This window comes from Jaculus jaculus, chromosome 13 (assembly GCF_020740685.1).
Source record: "Jaculus jaculus isolate mJacJac1 chromosome 13, mJacJac1.mat.Y.cur, whole genome shotgun sequence".
NCBI classification, from domain to species: domain Eukaryota; kingdom Metazoa; phylum Chordata; class Mammalia; order Rodentia; family Dipodidae; genus Jaculus; species Jaculus jaculus.
This window is the reverse complement of record NC_059114.1, coordinates 16,220,776-16,232,995: the sequence shown is the minus strand read 5'-3', so window position 1 is coordinate 16,232,995 and position 12,220 is coordinate 16,220,776. Positions and strand designations below refer to the sequence as shown.

Sequence of the window (12,220 nt, the reverse complement as noted above, 5' to 3'; positions counted from 1 at the left end):
GGGGGCTTGTTGGCACATGCCTTTAATCCCAGCATTCGAGAGGCAGAGGTAGAAGGATCGCCATGAGTTCAAGGCCACCCTGAGACTACATAGTGAATTCCAGGACAGCCTGAACTAGAGTGAGACCTTACCTCGGGAAGAAAAAAAAAAAAAAAACCTAACTGGACGGCTGGAGAGATGGTTTAGCAGTTAAGGCGTTTGCATGCAAAGCCTAAGGACCCAGGTTCAATTCCCCAGGACCCACATAAACCAGATGCACAAGAGGGTATATGCGTCTAGAGTTTGTTGGCAGTGACTGGAGGCCCTGGTATGTCCATTCATTCTCTCCCTCTCTGCCTCTTTCTCAAATAAATTAATTTAATTCAATAAATCTTTAAAACAACAACAACAAAAAAAAAAAAAAAACTGGCTGGAGCAAAAAGGCAGAATTTATTGCTCAGTGTAACTAAGAAACCCAGGAGTAGCTTCATGTAAGGCTGGATCATGGTATTCAGTGTTATTGGGAACCCGTTTCTCTCCATTTCTCAGCCCCAACATACTGAGTTTTGTTTTCTTGAGGAGATGGCTACCAAAAGCTTTGACATGCTTACCAGCTCAGCAACGCCTGTGGAAACAAAGAATCTGCCTTAGCAGCTCTCAGGTGGAGCTAAGAACAGACATCAACCATGAACTGGCAGGCGTGGCCAGAGGTGTGCAACCCTGTTCCCTCTTGACACTGGCCAGGTCTGAAGTGAGTGGATGGAGGATGGCTGGAGGGTGTGGAAAAGTTGGTTCCCCAAAGGAAAACTGAGTGCTTTTACCAGAACAGAGGCTGGGCAGAAAGAAAAAAAAAAAAAAAAAGCCACTGTCCACATTAAGCCTTCTGCTTCTAACAATGCTTTCCAATACCAGACTAAAGTAATCTGATAGCTTTCCGGTTTCTCCATTGAGTGGTCACTCTTGTCTGTTTTCTCATCTGACCAGTATCCATGGAGAATCTGCTCAGGCGCAGAAAGAAGGCTGGACTTTGAAAACTCTGAGATGATTAAAAGAGACCCTGGAGGCAGGGAGTGGTGGCGCAGGCCTTTAATCCCAACCCTCGGGAGGCAGAGGCAGGAGGATCGCCCTGAGTTCAAGGCCACCCTGAGACTACATAGTGAATTCCAGGTCAGCTTGGGCTAGAGCAAGATCCTACCTCAAAAAGAAAGAGGCGGGGGAGGGGGGCCTGGAGAGATGGCTTAGTGATAAAGGCACTTGCCTGTGGAGCCTAAGCACCCAGGTTCAATTCTCCAGGTCCCACATAAACCAGATGCACATGATAGGACATGTGTCTGAAGTTCGTTGGCAGTGGCTATAGGCCCAAGCATGCCCATTCTCTCTCTCTCTCTCTCTCTCTCTCCTCTCTTTGTTTCTAATCAATCAATGAATAAAAATAAATCTTGGGCTGGAGAGATGGCTTAGCGGTTAAACGCTTGCCTGTGAAGCCTAAGGACCCCGGTTCGAGGCTGGGTTCCCCAGGTCCCACATTAGCCAGATGCACAAGGGGGCGCACGCGTCTGGAGTTCGTTTGCAGAGGCTGGAGGCCCTGGCGCGCCCATTCTCTCTCTCTCCCTCTATCTGTATCTGTCGCTCTCACATAAATAAAAATAAATAAATAAATAAATAAATAAATAAATAAATAAATAAATAAATAAATCTTTAAAAAAGAAAGAGAGAGACCCTGGAAGGGTTGCTCACAGTCTCATGGGAAAAGAGGCGCGTGCGCAATTAGAAGACAACGTGACAGTGACGCACCTAGTCCCGCACAACTCGCTACCGCGCAGGAGAGAGCGCCAGCCGTATGTGAGGGAGGGACAGTTTGGGAAGCCAATGTCCCTGTGTCACTGCTCTGTGCAATGCTCAGATACATATGTCTACTGCTCTTGAGGTTGGCCCCCTCTTTGCCCACACAGGTTATGGGCAGAAACAGATGCAGACATTAAAAAAAATCGCTGGCCTCAGCTCCTGGATCAGCAAATTGCCTCTGGCCTTCAGCGGGACAGCTGCGCTCAGCGAAACAGCATGTATCTTGATACGTAACCCTAGATCTGGGCTGCCTTCTAAATATAAGAAACAGTTTAGGGACACTGATTACCCGCCCCCACTAAAAAAAAAAAAAAAAATGCAAAATAGAGTCTATAGCCATAGGTTACTACAAGCCCTTAAAAAAAAAAAAATACTCCTCCAAGATGTTGAATATTGGAGCCTGGGGAGATTCCCAGAATAAATCCAGACATTTTTGAGTCTTGTTCTGAGGAACACAGCCAGATTCGTAAATGCTACTCAGGAGACACCACGCACTGCTGGTGAAGCCACAGAGAAAAGGAATTCCCTTTGCTGTAGACAGACGGGTTCCCACCGAGATTCATTTATCAGAGGTCAGGAGAGGGGACCATCCTCTGTTTTTTTCCTCACGCCCTGCGTCTCGGTGTCTCAGGGAGGGCTAACCCTAATACCTACGTTAGGTGACGCCCCAACCCAAGTCACTTGCTACATGTCACCCTGTTCTATTTTCTCCATAGCACTTAACACTACTTACAATTTTCTTATTGATCCAACCACTTCTTTACATTCTCTCCTTTATCATTTACTTGCTTAGGGTCTGTGCTGTCCCCCTGGGATGGCAGAGGTTGGCCATTTTGTTCCCCCACTGGTGTATTGAACCCCTAAAGTAGGCTCAGCCCATGGGAGACACTCTGTACATATTTGTCTAGTGAGTGAAAAGTTCTTTCTGCCATGTACCCCGTCACGCAATGTCCATTTCCCCTACATTAGATGAAATGTCACTTCTGTCTAATACTAAGTACCTGCTTAGTGAAACCCTACCTTCAAAAACCAAAAGAAAAAAGAAAATGAGCTGGGCGTGGTGACGCACGCCTTTAATCCCAGCACTTGGGCGGCAGAGGTAAGAGGATCGCCATGAGTTCGAGGCCACCCTGAGAATCCATAGTGAATTCCAGGTCAGCCTAGGCTAGAGTGAGACCCTACCTCAAAAAAAAAAAAGTGAGCTGCCTAATATTAAGTACCTGTTTTGTTATGGTTTGACTATGAAATGTCCCCCATAGGCTCGTTGTTAAAGGCTTGGTCACCAGTGGGTGGCACTGTTGTGGGAGGTTCTGGAAACTTTAGGAGGTAGGGCCTCACAGGATGAAATAGGTCACTGTATGTAGGTCCTTTGGGGAAATATCTGGCCCCAGCCAGCCCCCACCCCCGTCTCTCTACTTCCTGGTGGCCATGAGCGAATGGCTCCTGCCACGCATTCCCACCGCCATGATGTTCTACAACACTCCAAGTCCAGAAGGAACAGACCAGGGCTGTGGGACAAACCTCCTGAAACCATGAGTCAAAATAAATCATGCCTCCTTTAAAGAGTCTTTTTTTGTTAGGTATCAAAGTCCAGGGATGAAAGTCCAACTGACACACTTTTCTTCAGAGAAGCCTTCTCTGACATGCCAACTCCTCAAGAAGACATGCTCACATGGCCTTGTTATGACACTTAAAAGTCTAATCACGGAGGCTGGAGGAGTGGCTTAGCGGTTAAGGTATTTGCCTACAAAGCCAAAGGACCCAGGTTCGATTCCCCAGGACCCACGTTAGCCAGATGTTCAAGGGGGCACACTGTTTGCAGTGGCTGGAGGCCCTGGCGCGCCCACTCTCTGTCTCTCTCTCTCTGTCATTCCCTCTTTATCTGTCAAATAAATAAATAATTTTTTTTCAAAAGTCTAATCATGGCTGGAGAGATGGCTTATCAGTTAAGGCACTTGCTGGCAAAGCCAAAGGACCTAGGTTCCATTTCCCAGTACCCATGTAAAGTCAGATGCACAAGGTGGCACATGCATCTTTGGTTTGTTTGCAGTGGTTAGAGCATGCCCATTCTCTCTCTCTCTATCTGCCTCTTTATCTCTCTCTCTAAAATAAATAAATAAAAGTTTAATTACAATGGTAATGACAGACAGTTTGTGTAATTATCATTTTTTAAATTTATTTATTAGAGACAGAGAGAGTGAGAATGGGCCTCTAGCCACTGCAAACTTACTCCAGATGCCATGCGCCACCATGTGCATCTGGCTCACGTGGGACCTGGAGAATCAATCCTGGGTCCTTAAGCTTTGCAGGCAAGCGCCTTAACTGTTAAGCCACCTCTCTAGCCCTGTAATTATCATTTCATGCCTGTTTTCCTCGGCATTTTATTTTATTTTATTTTTTTCGAGGTAGGGTCTCACTCTAGCCCAGGCTGACCTGGAATTCACTATGGAGTCTCAGGGTGGTCTCGAACTCACGGTGATCCTCCTACCTCTGCCTCCCCAGTGCTGGGATTAAAGGCGTGTGCCACCATGCCCGGCTTCCTCGGCATTCTAGAAGTTCTATGAGGGCAGGATCCATGTGCATCATGTTAAATTTCTGGTTCCTGGATACTCTCTGGGGACATGGCCCACCAAAGGTTCCATGGTTATTTGGTGAGTGAATGAATGAATGAATGGAAGAAGAAGGGCCAAATAGATGGCTCAGTGGGTAAAGTACTCAGCGTGCAAGCATGAAGACCTGAGTTCAGACCCCCAGCACCCAGGTGTGGTGGGTGATTACACCTATGATCCTAGCCCTAGGAAGGCAGAGACAGGGAACCCATAGGGCTTGCTAGCTAACTAATCCAGCCAGATATATGAACTCTGGGTTTAGTGAGAGATCATCCTGTCTGGCAAAACAAAGTGGAGAGCAAAGTTTTCTACACTCCTGCACGCACCTGTACGTGTGCACCCGCACGCACATGAGTAGTCTCACACATATGAACACATATGCAAAGAAAATGGAAGATAATCAAATCAAAGATTTCACCATCATCTTGCCCCTCATTTTTACATTGTTATCCAACAGACTTGAACATGGTGAATTTTAAAGGCATTGTGGTACTAAATCAAGGTATTGGCTGAAAATTCTGTCCCCAAACATGGTCACCTGTACCTTTAGCATGTATTGAGATGGTTGAGAAATGAAAATGAACCCCTACTGAAAAATTTTCAAGATAGGGACCCAAATAAACCCCCACACTTGGGGCTGCCTTTCCCAAGGCCTCCTTTGGTTCTAGGGTGCCCTCTAGTGGGATCAATAGAGAAAGACGCTCTAGGGTGTTAGCTCTATGTCCTTTGATGAACAGTAAATTGTTTGTTTGTTTTTAGTATGTTTAGTTTTATTTGTTTTCAAGCAGAGAGAGAAATAGAGAAGAGAACAGAGTTAGGATGGACACGCCAGGGCCTCCTGCCACTGAAAATGAATTCCAGATGCATGTGCCACTTTGTACATCTGGTCTTTCGTGGGTGCTAGGGAATCGAACCTGGGCCATCGGACTTTGCAATCAAGCACCTTTAACCATGGAACTATCTCTCCAGCCCCACGCTCCATGTTCTTAGCCGCTACTATAAACTCCTATAAAGCATAAAATGACTCTCTAGTTCATGACTAAACTAACATAATAAAACTTCTTCAAAAAATTTTTTAGGGATGAGGCCAGGCATGGTGGTACGTGACTTTAATCCCAACACTTGGGAAGATCGCCATGAGTTCAAGGCCACCCTGAGACTACATAGTGAATTCTAGGTCAGTCTGAGCTAGAGACCCTACCTCAGAAAACCAAAAAATAAATAAATAGGGCTGAAAGATGGCTTAGCAATTAAGGCACTTGCCTTCAAAACCAAAGCACCCAGTTTAGATTCCCCAGTACCCACGTAAAGCCAGATGCACAAGGTGGCACATGTGTCTGGAGTTCATTTGCAGTGGCGAGAGGCCCTGGTGTGCCCAGTCTCTCTCTCTCTCTCTCATAATTAAATCAAAACAAAATATTTTTTAAAAATTGAACTGGCTGGGCATGGTAGCACACGCCTTTAATCCCAGTACTCGGGAGGCAGAGTTAGAAGGATCACCATGAGTTCAAGGCCAACCTGAAACTACATAGTGAATTCCAGGTCAGCCTGGGCTAAAGTGAGACACAACCTCCAAAAACTAAAATAAAAATAAAAAAATTTAATGAGCTGAACTTGATAGCAGAGAAGTTCCTACAGTGGAAATTTCAGATGAGAGATAACTGTGTTCATTACACATCAATACTGTTCAATATCTCCATCAGCATTCTGTCCTTCTAAGTTCCCACCACAGTCATTCATTAAGCTCTACTCACAGCATGCCAGGATTTCTCACTCACCTCCATTTAAATTCTTCCCAATTCCTCCTGAATACCAAGTCCAAAGGCCAAAGAACGACCTGGTCAGGTTTAGTCACACAAACAAAGCTATGTTTCTGGTACCAATTTTCTGTGTTAGTTTTTCGTCCATATGACGCATAACCAAGAGAAACGACTTAAATGAGGGAAGATTTTATGTTAGATCAGGGTCTCAGATTTCCACCCGCCATGGTGAGACACTGACATCACGGCGGCCAGGAGTGGAGAGAAAGAGCACCCACACTCCTCCTCATATTACATATAGGCCCCTAGCCACCCACGTTCAAGTCAGGTCCTCCTCGCTTAGTTAATCCCCTCTGAATACCTGAAAATGTTCTCCCAGACACACCCAGAGGTGAGCCTTACTAATCTATAGGCAGCTGTCAATCCAATTAAGGTGACATCAAGATTAATCCCCTTGTAGGCTAGATTGCCCCAGCACATCAGAGTCCATAGCTACTGGCTCTGATTATGGGATTTTTTTTTTACATTTTTATTCGCATTTTTATTTATTTTTTCTTTTTCTAAGTAGGGTCTCACTGTAGCCCAGACTAACCTGGAACTCACTCTGTAGTCCCAGGCTGGCCTCAAATTCACAGCCATCCTCCTTCCTACCTCTGCCTCCTGAGTGTTGAGTTTACAGATGTGCTGCCCCCCTATGCCATTGTGTTTTAAAATTAACATCTTATGGCCTGGAGAGCTGGTTAGTGGTTAAGGCGTATGCCTGTGAAGCCTAAGGACCCAGGTTCGATTCTCCAGGTCCCACGTAAGCCAGATGCACATGATAGCGCATGCATCTGGAGTTCATTTGCAGTGGCTGGAGGCCCTGACATGCCAATTCTCACTCTCTCTACCTCTCTGTCCCTGTCTCTGTCTCAAATAAGTAAATAAAATAGATAAATAATTTTTTAAGTAGTATTTTATAGGACTGGGGAGAGGGCTTGGTTAATAAGCTGAATTCATCCCCCAGAACCCACATTAAAAAAACAGGTAATGGGGCTGGAGAGATGGCTTAGTGCTTAAGGTGCTTGCCTGCAAAGCCAAAGGACCCAGGTTTGATTCCCTGGGACTCACTTAAGCTAGATGTACAAAGTGGCTCATGCATCTGGAGTTTGCAGCAGCTGGAGGCCCTGGCACACTATCCACACACTCTCTCTCTCTCTCCCTCTCTCTCTCCCTCTCTCTCTCAAATAAATGGATAAAAATATTAGAAAAAAAAAAAAACAGGCTCTGGAGCCATGTTTCTACTTGTTAAGCTCAATAAAGATATGAAAGTTCAAAGCCATCAATTGCTTGGGGTAACATATTAAATCAAAAGGGTTAGACCTCCCAGTATGCAGCAGTGAATAGTAAGGGTGACCAACTGACAATGATCCCCGTAGGTGACGCCCCCGGCACTCCCTACATCATGATAAACAGAAAAAAATACTCTCACCATCATCCGAAATATTAAGCCCTTCTAAGTGCGAATGAACAGAGTGAAATTTTCAAGCAGTCTAGCAGGTATGGAATGAAAATCAAAAACTCTCCCTCACACATCCTGACCTCTGATTTCTTTCCCCCCACGTAACTTTAACTTGTTTATTGCTTCTTGTGCACTTTCAGGGAGTATTTGCCCCTCCCCCACCACACTCACATCTGCTGCTGGTTGAAGGCTGTTCTCAGAGTGTCCCCTCTGACTCCTCTAGCTTCCAGTGGCCCTTAGACAGGGTTACAGGGGTTTGGGGCACGTACAGACTGGAAGGCATAGACAGATGCAATAATAGCCCCAAAGGTATCTGTTAATGATAAAATCTCGATCCCACACCTCTGATCCTAGAGGAGGCTGAGGAAGGAGGATGGCTGTGAGTTTGAGGCCAACCTGAGATTAATTCCAGGCCAGCCTGGGCTAGAGTTAAGACTCTAACCTTGAAATCATCCCCCCAAAGGAAAAAAAAAAACCCAACCTTGATCCCCTGATAGTTTACACTTTTAAAAAAATATTTTATTTATTTATTTGCAAGCAGAGAAAGACAGAAAGAGAATGGGTGCACCAGGGCCTCCAGCCACTGCAAATGAACTCCAGATGCACGTACCACCCCGTGCCTCTGGCTTTCCGTGGGTACTGGGGAATCGAACCTAGGTCCTTTGGCTTTGCAGGCACGTTCCTTAACCACTGAGCCATCTCTCCAGCCCAAAATTGTTTGCTTTTTTTTTTCCTCACTGAAAGATTCCATTGTGGGAATCCTCATTGCTCTATGCACAGTACCAGCCAGCGGGACTTGGGGGGGGGGGGTGAACAGAGTGTCAGAGTTCTTACTGCACAAGGAAGGGGACCTGAGTTCAATCCTCAGTGCCCATGCAAAGGGCCAGACCTGGCCACCCATGCTGAAAAACCAGTCCTAAGAAGGGCGGAGATGGGAGAACCACTGGAGCTTGCTGGTCAGGCAGCCTGACTGAAAAACGGCAGCCCCAAGTTCCATGAAATGCTTCATCTCGAGGAAATCTCACAGAAGAGTGACAGAAGAGTTCATCTGAGGTGCTCCTCTGGCCTCCCATGTGTGAGCATGGGGCACACACATCCACATATAGACACATTAAAAGACAAAATAGTGCCGGGCGTGGTGGCACACGCCTTTAATCCCAGCACTCGGGAGGCAGAGGTAGGAGGATCACTGCGAGTTCGAGGCCACCCTGAGAATACATAGTGAATTCCAGGTCAACCTGGGCTAGAGTGAGACCCTACCTCGAAAATCAAACAAAAAAATTGGAAGACTGTTCACACAAACTGATAAAAGAGAACAGATTGAATGCGGGCTGGATATTCTCTCAATAATTGTGCTGCTCATTAGACTCCCAATGCCGGTGACACCGCAGTATTACAGCATGATGACATCTGTAAGATGGACTTTGGATCGCATATAAGTGGTAGAATAATTGACTGTGCTTTTACCATGACTTTTAATCCCAAATATGATACATTATTAGAAGCTGTAAAAGATGCCACTGATACTGGAATGAAGTGTGCTGGGATTGATGTCCGTCTCTGTGATGTTGGTGAGACCATCCAAGAAGTTATGGAATCCTGGGCTGGAGAGATGGCTTAGCGGTTAAGCGCTTGCCTGTGAAGCCTAAGGACCCCGGTTGGAGGCTCGATTCCCCAGGACCCACGTTAGCCAGATGCACAAGGGGGCGCACGCGTCTGGAGTTTGTTTGCAGTGGCTGGAAGCCCTGGTGCGCCCATTCTCTCTCCCTCTCTCTCTCTCTCTCTGCCTCTTTCTCTCTGTGTCACTCTGAAAGAAAGGAAGGAAGGAAGGGAGGGAGGGAGAGAGGGAGGGAGGGAGGGATGAAGGAAGGAAGGAAGGAAGGAAGGAAGGAAGGAAGGAAGGAAGGAAGGAAGGAAGGAAGGAAGGAAGGAAGGAAGGAAGGTGTTACAGAATCCTGTGAGGTAGAAATAGATGGGAAGACATATCAAGCGAAACCAACCCGTAATCTGAATGGGCATTCAACTGGACCATACAGAATGCATGCTGGATAAAACAGTGCCCACTGTGAAAGGGGGACAGGCAACAAGAATGGAGGAAGAAAAAGTGTGTGCTATTGAGACATTTGGAAGTACAGGAAAAGGCATTGTTCGTGATGATATGGAGGGCCCACATTATATGAAATTTTTAAAATATTTTTTTGTTTAGTTTTTATTTACTTATTTCAAAGTGACAAAGAGGCAGGGAGAGAGAGAGAGAGAATGGGCGTGCCAGGGCCTCCAGCCACTGCAAACGAACTCCAGACGCGTGCGCCTCCTTGTGCATCTGCCTAATGTGGGTCCTCGGGAATAGAGCCTCGAACCGGGGTCCTTAGGCTTCACAGGCAAGCGCCTAACTGCTAAGCCATCTCTTCAGCCCATATGAAAAATTTTGATGCTGGACATGTGCCAATAAGGCTTCCGAGAATAAAACACTTATTCAATGTCATTGTAGTGGTTTGATTCCGGGTGTCCCCCATAAGATTAGGTGTTCTAAACCTAGGTTCCCAGATGACTTGGGAATTAATGCCTCCTGGAGGCGGTGTATTGTTGGAGGCGGGTTTATGGGTGTTATAGCCAGTTTCCCCTTGCCAGTGTCTGGCACACTCTCCTGTTGCTATGGTCCACTTTATGCTGGCCAGGGGGTGATGTCCATCCTCTGCTCATGCCATCGTTTTCTCTTGCCATTGTGGAGCTTCCCCTCAAGCCTGTAAGCCAAAATAAACCCTTTTTCCCCACAGGCTGCTCTCGGTTGGGTGATTTCTACCAGCAATGCGAACCCGACTGCAACAGTCATCAGTGAAAATTCTAGCACCCTTGTCTTCCTGCTCCAGATGACTGGATCGCTGGGGGAGAGGAGCAGTAAATACTTAATGGCTCTGAAGAATCTGTGTGACTTGGGCATTGTCAATCTATCTCCACCACTACGTGACATTAAAGGATCATATACAACGCAATTTGAACATACCTCTCTATCGCATCCAACTTGTAAAGAAGTTGTCAGCAGAGGAGATGATATTAACCTTAGTCCAAAGCCACCTCAACATTTTTATTTTCTAAGCATTGTTGGAGTACATTATACAAGAGCTAATTTGCAACATGTTGTCTGTTTTAACAGTGGACCTGTGTAAAACCTTTATCCATGCCTAAAGGAGTTTGATCAGAGGCAAACTGTCTAAATGTAATTAATCATGGAAAAAGCTTTCAAGATTTTTTAAATGTTAACTGTTTATTTCCTAAGAAATGCTGTAAAGCTCAATTTAGTTAGGAATGACATTGTCTTTGGAAGACCTAAGAGATGCTTTTTGGATATCTATATTGCCATATTCTTGAGTGCTTTGAATGACTACATACACCCCGTTCTGCATCTGTGCCCCCTGGTATTGCTTTTTAACCTTTCTGGACTCCGTTTTCTAAATCATAAAGACATTTTCAGATCTTAAAAAAAAAAAATCAATAAAAATCAATAAAAAACAAACAAAAAACTCCAGCCAAACCAGAAAGCAGATTTTAGGAAAAGTTAACTAAACGAGCAAATAAAAAAAAAAAAAAGTGCCTTTGAATTTTCTACTTTACATATGGTCAGACAACTTTATTTTTGTTTATTTATTGATTTTTACTTTTTGCAACAGAGGTGACCTAATTAAAATAATGAGATTTCTGAGCCCCATCCTCCACATCAATGCTGAAGACCTAACCCAGGGCTTTGTGGCCACTGGAGAACTGAACCCAGGCCATCAGGATTTGCTTAACCTCTGAGCCATCTCTCCAGCCTCATCAATCAAAACAATTTTTATTGTCCCCTGTGGGCCATATCATTATGTTTGCCAGAACTGAATGGTGTGCACTGTGTTTGTGGCAGCGTCCTATACACCAGCTGCCTCTGATTCCCATGTCGTTGCTGTTGAAAGGGGCTATTCATCCGTGAGATACAGATTCAAACTGGAAAGAGATGCCTGTCCCTCCAGGCAGCATGGTCTGGAGAAGGAAGCTCAGGTGAGATCTCAGGATCCACTGGTCTCCTGCAGCAGGTATCCTGTGCAGGGCTCAACTGGTCGTCCCCAGGAGCTGGGCTGTCCTGTGGCCTCAAAGGCCCTGGCTACATCTCCAGGATGTTCCTTGGAGTTTTATGTTCATTGTTATCTAAGAAGTCTTGACGCTTTCCTCACACATGAATGCATCTGCTGAGCTCAGATAGGGAACCAACAGCTCATGAGCTCCTCTTTATCTCTCTACCCAAAGCCCAGGGGTTTCTTGTTGCCTACTGTGAGTCAGTTAGGGCGAGGAAAACAACTCAAAGAATGTATGCTGGTCTACCCATGGTATCTTGGCATCTTCAATTCAGCAAGCACATTCAACATTTCTTGACTATATTATATACATTCAGAGCATTGGTCATCAGTTCCATAAACCCTTTCTTACTGACCATCCCTCTCCCTGGCCTGACCTAAGTTCCTTCTGGGCTTCCATAGAATTTCTTTCCTACCTAT

General features: G+C 45.6%; 1 pseudogene; it reads left to right on the top strand.

The window, feature by feature from the left end:
• Positions 1 to 8,975: 8,975 nt before the first annotated feature.
• LOC123454043 lies at positions 8,976 to 10,880 on the top strand (annotated as a pseudogene).
• Positions 10,881 to 12,220: the final 1,340 nt, after the last annotated feature.